Source organism: Gouania willdenowi, unplaced genomic scaffold, assembly GCF_900634775.1.
Source record: "Gouania willdenowi unplaced genomic scaffold, fGouWil2.1 scaffold_402_arrow_ctg1, whole genome shotgun sequence".
Classification (NCBI taxonomy): domain Eukaryota; kingdom Metazoa; phylum Chordata; class Actinopteri; order Blenniiformes; family Gobiesocidae; genus Gouania; species Gouania willdenowi.
Genome location: NW_021145164.1, coordinates 46884 through 55920, shown reverse-complemented (window position 1 = coordinate 55920; position 9037 = coordinate 46884). Strand labels below are relative to the sequence as shown.

Here is a 9037-nt window from a genome sequence, read left to right as displayed (position 1 = left end):
TTTAATTGTACTCAGTAATTTATGTTTTTTGTCATTTTTATTTTCTCCTGCAGGCTGAATTAGATGCTCTAAAGGGCCGGATTTGGCCCCCAGGACTTGAGTTGGACACACATTCTATATGAAAGACAGTCTGAGATGTCCATCATGTGTTTGTATACTGTACATAATAATCATTAGTAGTTTTTATAGAATGTAGAGAATGTGACTAACATTCTAATAGATGTAATAATCAGATTCTAACTTGTAGATGAATATACATGCTGTGTTAATACAGACCATCTTCATCATGTACCTTTGAATCTGTTTCTTTTCTCTGTGTTTATAAAGGATTCATATTTGTAATGAGTTTTAAATGAGTATCTAATACATCACATAATAGTATTTTCTTGATTTTAGATGTGATGTGGTTTATATTAAGTATGTTTTTCTACAGTTGAAGTGAATGTGATGAAATGGTTCCTGACAGGGAAACCCTGCCTAAAGCCTGTGAATGGATCATGCAGTGTGCTGAATGAATATCAGGGGAAGGGGAGCCCAAAGTGTCCAAACACTCCCATTTTATCACCATATTTACATTTCTATCAACTCTGTGATTACAGCTCATAGATTTATTCTAACTCTGAAATGTTCTTTAATCTGTTCTTTAGCCTGTCCAGCCTTTCTTTAGAACTTACAATGTTCTATGTAACCATGATAAATCCTAAAGTTCTTCTTAAATCTTCCTTCTGACATAAAGTTTGAATCAATGTAAATGTAATGATATCAAATGTCCAGTGAAGCTTTGTTCCTTTAAATAAAGACGTGTTATTGTCTGTGCTGGATTTCTTTGAACAGAGAAACATGTCAGAGAGAGGGAGAGCTTTTCATTGGATAGCACATAATCCTCCATCAAACACACATGGTTCCCATGAGAAGAACATCCACTGGATGGATCTAAGAACAGGAAGTGAAGGTTCCTCTGGAAACTGAGTGTTTAGTGAAGCTGAAGGAGTTTAAAAATAGACTTTTAGAGTAACCGCTGCTTTCACATCCAGTCATGATGTCTTTCTAACAAATTCTGATAAAATGAGTCAAACAAGTGCAGACTTCTTTAGTTTTGAGATTGTTTCTACATTAATAAGGCTTTTTATTTAAATGTAGTGTTGTATCAACATCTGAGACAGTGAAAGAGTTCCTGTTTTGGTTCTAGAAGGATATGAATTATTCCCAATGAACAGCACTGATTAAAAGGGGGCGGAGTCTCCCTGTATGTGGACTCAGAGTGGAGGTGTGTCCAGGTTAATTACATGTCTAAGTGTGTAAATGAATATAATATAAAGTTGTATATACAGAACACCAGGGTGGTGCATTGACACACTGAAGAACACATTAGCTGACATGTTTCATAACTCTGATGATTCAATAAAATACAAAGTGTCTGGAGTGACTTCATTATTAATATTATGAATCCAAACAGACACATAAAGACTTGTGATGTTCTACATCAATGTACAGCTGTGGCCTGTTCTTAGTCATTCTAAAGCCAAGCAGAGTCACATTAGACACTGACACATCCATCATTAACATTTGGACACATTCAGCTGATTGGAAAGTAGATGGAGGATTATTTAGAAGTGATATCAGTGAACAGCTTCCAGTTACAAACCAGAGCTGGGCTTAGATCTATCAATGTGATCATCCAAACAATGTCTATGATGTCTTGACTTTTTTGTTGATATATTTTGTTAATACATATTTCATGAGTAATATAGTTGTCTTCGTCACATTTTATTTGGCATGAGTAAATAAACTAGTACAGTGACTATCAGAAGTATGTATTCATATAGTTGGAGCTTTAGTAGAGTCATCATTTATGTCCAAATGAGTATGTGTTTGAAGGTTGGATGTACAAAGAGGTGTACTGTACATACTCTGCACTCTGTAGTGTTATAAATGGGTTTGTTTGCAGGTGCAAATTAAAATAGCATGTGCGATTTCCCTGGTTTAATTCTATGGGACATGAACATGATAAATGTGTTTGTTTTTTTTTTTTTCTTTACTCTTACTTTTATATTTTTTTTTGTTTGGTGTATTTTTCTGTAATTATGTTTTTTTTCTGTGTATTTTTGTATCTTTCTGTTGTGTTTTTGAGCATTTTTTGTATGATTATTATTATTATTATTTTTTGCCTTTGTAGTGTGATTCTGGAGTCATTTTTGTATAAATATTTAGTTTTGTGTATTTTGAGTCATTTTCATATTTTTGTTGTCGTTTGGTGTATTTTTATGTAATGTATGTTTTTTTTAGTCATTTTGTATATTTTTGTGCATTTCTGTTATCATTTTGTGTAAATATTGTTTAGTTTTTTGTTTTACGTAGTTATGCGTATTTTTGTATTTCTAAATTTGACATAAAAAGCTACAAGCTCTTCAGGCAGATGTTGCCAAATGTGTGAAAATGACACAGATGTTTGCTGATGGCTATGGTGGAGCTTCATCTTCAGCAGCATCTGAAGCGGCCACAGCCCACAGGTGATGATGGTGGAGGTGGTCGTCAGGTGGATGAGGGGAAGGGGAAACAGGAGGAGGAGAGACCCGCGGCCTCCACAGGTGAGAGTGGAGGGAATCTGAACTACAGCTAAGAAGTGATGAACTGTCGTCTACCTGGGTCAGATATCAATCAAGATTGGGTGTCATTTATTTTTGTTGTGCTTGTTAACTTTAACACAATGAGTCGTTAGAAGTAGGCTAATTTATAATTTAGCTAGCTGTGCATGCTGGGCAAAAAAAAAAAAAAAAAGATTTATTGAATTTATATATAATTATTATTTTGCAAATTTGAGTTTAAAAAAAAAAAGATGTATTTTTTTTTTTTTCCCACCAGTTTTTTCGGACTTTTTTCGCATTTTGTCCATGTGGGTTACCATGGCGTGATGTGAGCCCGCCCCCTTTTTGTTTACATGTGTTTACTCTTTGAGTAGCTATATGTGTGCCACAGGCATGTTTATTGTTTTATTTACAGGGTTGCTGAGAAGAGTGAACTGTTGAGAAAGTTATTTTGTAGCCTGATGAGGTAAAATATAATGATCAAAAACTCATTATAATGTATCAGATAACATTAGATTAAACTTTACTGTTATTGCACAAAGTACAGTCCAGAGAAAACGTTTTGCATCTAACTTGAGAGAAAAACAAGTAAAGAATAAGAATTAGTGCATCTTAATAAGTCTTAATGTATAAGACACTAGGTGGAATAAATATAAGAATGAGGTATTGTTTTTACAAACAGCTGTTTTCTTCCAGCCTTAACCTCTCACTGTCTCTTATAGGATGATGTCACTCATTTTTGGGAGCCTGTCGTTGTTTCCTCTCAGTAAGTACTGTATAGAATACATGATTCAGCTATTTTTCTAGAGTGAACATATCAATACTGTGATCATCTGATCAAGTCCATCAAGTGTTTATTTCTCACCTTTCTCTGTTTGTCTCCTTACACTTTTTAAAGGTTGCCATGTCTGTGTTACTGCTGTGGAGGTCTAAGGTGACTGTTTATTGATGTGGTGAGTACATAGTCTGTGAAAATATCACTTAATCACAATCTGTTATTTATACATTTTATTATTCATCTCATCTCATGTTCCTCTGTGTCCTGTTTTCAGGATCCCATCATATGTTGTTCATTGTTTGTTCAGGAGGTTCCTCTAAGTAAATACTGTATAGAGTTGATGACGCAACTATTTTCCCACATTTTTCTAGATACCAGTACTGTGATCATATGTCCATCAAGTGTTATTCTTTCTCACATTTCTTTCTTTTTCTCCTTTCACTTTTTAAAGGTTGCCATGTATGAGGAAATATTCTGTGTTGATGTGGTGAATAAATAGTCTATGAAAATATCACTAAATCTGTCATTTATGAATTTTAATATTCATCAATGATCATGTCTCACTTCTATTCCTCTCTGTCCTAATTTCAGGATCCCATTATATGTTGTACATTGTTCAGGAGGTTAACTAGACCAAGCAGCTTTTAGGTTTCTGTTAAGTACTGTATAGAATAACAGGACTGGGAGGATGGTGTAGGTTTAAGTTTATTAGACATGTAGATTTACACCAACAAGACAGTTTATAAGCATTGTTACAAGAAAGTTTGTTTTCATTCATAGGCTTCATTGTCTTTCAATCAATACCTGGTGTGTCTCATCACCTAGTGTCCACCTGGGGGCGGAGCCTGCACTTCAGTCTGCCTTTGGGGGCTTTTTGACCATCATCTGTGTCTCTGAACCAGTGGGTGATGATGAACAGTATCATATCATTAGACACAGGTCCTTTGCACTATGGGAGGACAGTGTCTTTATCTGGACTCCTGCTGTTCTCCTTCCTCAGAGTCACAGCCTCCTCTGTCTGCAGGGCTCAGCTCAGGGGGCGGAGCCTCTGCTGCCTGAGCAGCTGAGATCAGTCTGTTACGTGTTCCATGTCCTCTCCTCTATGTAGCGCTGTTTATAAGAGTAGAACATTTATTTTCCTCTATAAACAAGATGGTTCATCGACTTAGTCGTCCTCCTAAGACACTCATCATGTCCCTCATCGTCTCTGTTTGCTCTGTCTGAAGCTCTGCAGCGCGTCACACACACTTTACCGCTTCCTCAGCAACCACACGTCATGAGTTGTCATCACATTTTGATTGGTTGATGTGTGTTTTTCACCAATAGGGAAGAGGTGTATTTCTTGCTTTCAAACACTTTTGCTTTGTGAGAGAAGGTAGAACGTCCCGTTTTTACTCTTCGTTTACACACTGAACGCAACAAAAATGACCAGGAAAAGTGCAGCGTTTTTAATCTATCATAACTATTGTTCTACTTGTTCTATCAAGATCATTTAAAAACTAGTTTATAGTTTTAACAGTGTAAATTAACACTGTGAGGATGCATCTGGTCACTCTGCTGTCTTAAATCAGTCATGTGATCAGGATGCGGCGACACGTCCATCGACTACAGAGGGTTAACTCACTTTTCTGCTCAGACACAGAATTGGAGGTCGGTGAAAGGAAGAAGACACACTGAACCACAAGCCCAGATCCATGTAAAGGTGGATAATAGATTTTCCTCACTGGTGAATGGGAATGAATAAGAGTTCTGTTCTAATGAGAACAACACAAGCTAACAGCATGGTGAAGACTGAGAGAGCTTCAGGAAAACAGAAGCTACATCAGAAAAAGAGGGATCCTCATACGCTGATCATTGGAGATGAATCTGTGAAAAATGTTCAGATGATTATCAACAAAAATGTAAAAGGTTCTTTGTTTACCTGATGACATGGTATCAGACCTGGAAGGAAGAGTTTCCACACGTGAAGAATGTTGTGATTGATTTTAGAATAAATGACATCAGGAAGGAGCAGTCTGAGGTGTTGAAGAAGAATTCTGTTTATTCTTGTTGGAAATTGTGAGTATTTTGCAGAAAAAAGTGTATATCAGTGGTTCCTTACCTCCAGTTCTCAAAGGAGACATGAACTTCTCTAGAATGTATTCTCTGAATAAGTTAGTGTCTGCTGCTTGTGCTGAACATTCACACATTCCTCTGTGATCAGCACCATGCTTCATTTCCTCTGATAGTTCTGGTCTGTTTGTGATATGTGAAAGCTCACTAGAACTCTGGTATGGAGCAAACAAGTGACTCTGGTCCTCTATAAAATGTGGGTCTAGGTTCACCTCAAGTGAAGCATGATGTGGTTTTTAATCATGTGAGAAAGTAAACAGGACCAAATATAGAACTTTATGTTAAAGAACAATACACACACCTCATAGAGTGTCTCTGCTGGCTGTGAATCCTTGAATTTGGTTGATCAGATGAAATAAGACCCAATAAGCTGTGTTTCTAATGGTTAGATGGTTAACAATAACATAATACATAATAACATTTTCATTTACAAACTGCTAAGATCTGGCCAGTATGGGGCTTGAACCCATGACCTTGGCGTTATTAGCACCTCGCTCTGACCAGCTGAGCTAACTGACCTATGAAGCTGTAAAAATATGGTTACAAGCAGTGCGTTACTTTTTACAGTAACTTGTACTGTAACGTAATATTTTTTTAAAGAAATAACGCCGTTTCCATTACATTATGCTGCGTTTGTCCGTTACTTTGCTAGCTGCGGTGTACTTCCTGTTTACATTGGCTCTACATATTTTTGCGGGACGCCGTGCCAACCACGGTAAAACAAGAAGAAGAAGAAGAAGAAGAAGAAGAAGAAGCATTGTCAGCATGTTTCTGTTTACATCACGTGCACCAATCATAGCGAGTCAGGAGCAGGACGAGCTTCTCAGAGTGGAAATACGCATATTATTTTACTCATTTGTCTCCAAACGATGCATCGGTGAAGCGCTAAGCTAACGCTACATTGGTGGATGTGATGGAAGCCTCTGCACTGAAACAACAGCGTATGGATTTTAATGAACTTTGATTGTTGAGAAAAATGCTGTGAATTTGTTTTTCCACATTTATAAACATTTTCAACAGCAGAATGTTCACCTGGAATACACACAGCTTACTTTACATTACTGTGCTAAGGCTGAAAAAAATACTGTTTTAATTTTGGAGCAGCTGTTTTGTGCTTTATATGCACATCAATTATGGTTGTTTTATGACAGTTTTTGTAAAGCAGAGTTGGTCAAAATGTATTCCTAATGTTAATTCAGATTGCTTTCATTTATTTATTTTAGAAGGCTTTTTGTGTTTATGTTGAACATTATTGCTAGTGTTTGTACTTAACCTGTAAGGGAACATTCTAAGGCTAAACACAACTGTTTTATGATGCTGAAGCCACTTTAATTTTTTATAATATTCAGGTTGTTTTATGTGTTATTTATTTCACAATTCCTTGTAATATTTACAGTTTCTGCTGGTCTCAGATAAATAAACTGGTATTGAAAGAATACTTAGTGTTTCAGTCAGATTGGTGCTTGTAAAGATAAATACTGAGCAGAGTTTAGTTCTGTTAATGTAAATGATTATAACCTGCAGGGTTGGATACAGTAACATTTCATTTATCAGAGGCTTTTATACAAAACAATGTTAATACAGGGGCACAGTTGATCAATAGTGGATTATTATATTATTACAGCACTAATATGAAGCTGTACGGACACAAATGACCCAAAATAAATAATACATTCTTTCATTCTAAGTAACTCAAAAGTTACTTTTTGCAGTAACACATTACTTATTTCAGTAACTCACACAACACTGGTTACGAGTTAAAGCGCTTACGGTTCAAAACACCTAGAAAGTGGTGAGTAGACAATTAAAGCATGATATAACATCTGTAGCACAACTGGCATGTGGTTAAGATACATGGGTGTTTGTTGAGAGCTGATTGAACAAAGGCTATTGATTGGTAGCCTTTCAAATTGGTAAAAAAATAAAAATAAAGATTTGATGACGGAGTTGGAATTCCCTCATAACTGAGGACCAAAATAAGACCACACACTATCATAACTGTTGACATTAAGATGGAACTGTAAGAGAAAAAAGTTACATCATGAGATGGATTTTTAGAGCCCCGCCCCCAAAACTTAAAAAAAAGTGATGCCCAGTTGTACATGTAAGTGGTGTAGTGTATATCTGCCATGTGAAAGATCGTCTATGTTATCACACACAGGGCCTCATAGCTCAGAGGTTAGAGCACTGGTCTTGTAAACCAGGGGTCGTGAGTTCAATTCTCACTGAGGTCTTTATTCCCTGCTACCTACAGGTCAAAGGGGGTGGGGCTAAGGGTTTTGTTCACACCCTTTAACCTCTCTAGGATTGGTTTGAATGGAAAGCGTTCCTGGTTTGTGAAGTCTACAGACGACCAGGGAAGTGAGCTGAAGACTCTCCAGTGTAACTCTCAGCTGTGACAGCTTCTTCATTTGTATTATTCCTTTATTTATTTCATTCAAGATTTATTTTTAGTTCAATTGCAATGTTTTGAATAGTTTATCAATGGATTCTTTTAACAATCAAAAATAAAAGGAAAATAGTACAGTATTTTCTAGTTTTTTCCCCCCCCCCAAAAATAAAGGAATATTTTTCAGTCATCATTTGTCTACAGTTCCATTTTGTAAAATAAATATATATTTTTGAAAATTAAAATAAATAAATAAATTGAGTTAGAACCATCATTACACCCTAAAAACTATGGCAAATATAATGCACATACTTAAACTAGGCTAAGAAAGCAGTAAGGCACAAAAAATGACAAAAACCAAAAATCACCCAAAATCAAAAGACTATAGCGAGGCATATTTTTTCAAAAAATTTAAAAAAATCAAAAATTAGTGAGGACCATCATTAGATATCAAAACACAACAACATAGGTTTTAAACAGTAAAGATAATAAAGTGCTTTTCTGTATCACAGATTACGTGGATCAGCTCCTAGACCTCCTATTTGAAAAGGTCTTGGAGGACTCCGCCCCAGCTGATGTCAATCCCCGTCCCTGTAGATCTGTCTGCTCAGTTTGACAGACCTGAGAAGCAGCAGGTGGTTGGCAGATATGTGTCCAGGTTCAGTCAAGGGCAGGTCTGAACCCCACATAATGTCCTTGGTTGTCTGGGAACTCAGTTCTTATTCTTAGGACAACACAAGCAGGGAGAGGAACCCAAAAAGCCCCAACACCAGCTCACAAAGCTTCTATATGCCAAGTACCTAGAACCACTGAAAACACAACATATAGTGTAAAAATGTGTTTTGGATGACTTGTGTGTGTCATCAACAATAAAAGTTTCATGTTTATACATTGATTTGTGTGATTTCAGTCTTTCATTTCAAACATATTATCTCCATAGCTGTAGAGGTCCATAGTGTGCTCTATATACTGTATATATAATGAATGCATTCTGCAGGTAGAACACATTCAGACACACTACTACCAGACCTGGATGATCCACCATACAAGCAGGTGTCTTTAGAAGCTGATGTATTCTTCTTGTAACATATATAAAATGAAAAGATAAGTGAGCCAGGCTAGCAGATAATAATCATTACTATTTCATTCACTAATGATTGACATTAGCTGTGG

General features: G+C 36.3%; 1 non-coding gene across 1 annotated transcript; it reads left to right on the top strand.

Annotated features, from left to right (window-relative positions):
- The first annotated feature begins 7636 nt into the window (after nucleotides 1-7636).
- trnat-ugu (transfer RNA threonine (anticodon UGU)) lies at nucleotides 7637-7709 on the top strand. Its single transcript has one exon. It is a non-coding gene; the product is annotated as a tRNA-Thr (tRNA).
- The last annotated feature ends 1328 nt before the right edge of the window (nucleotides 7710-9037 follow it).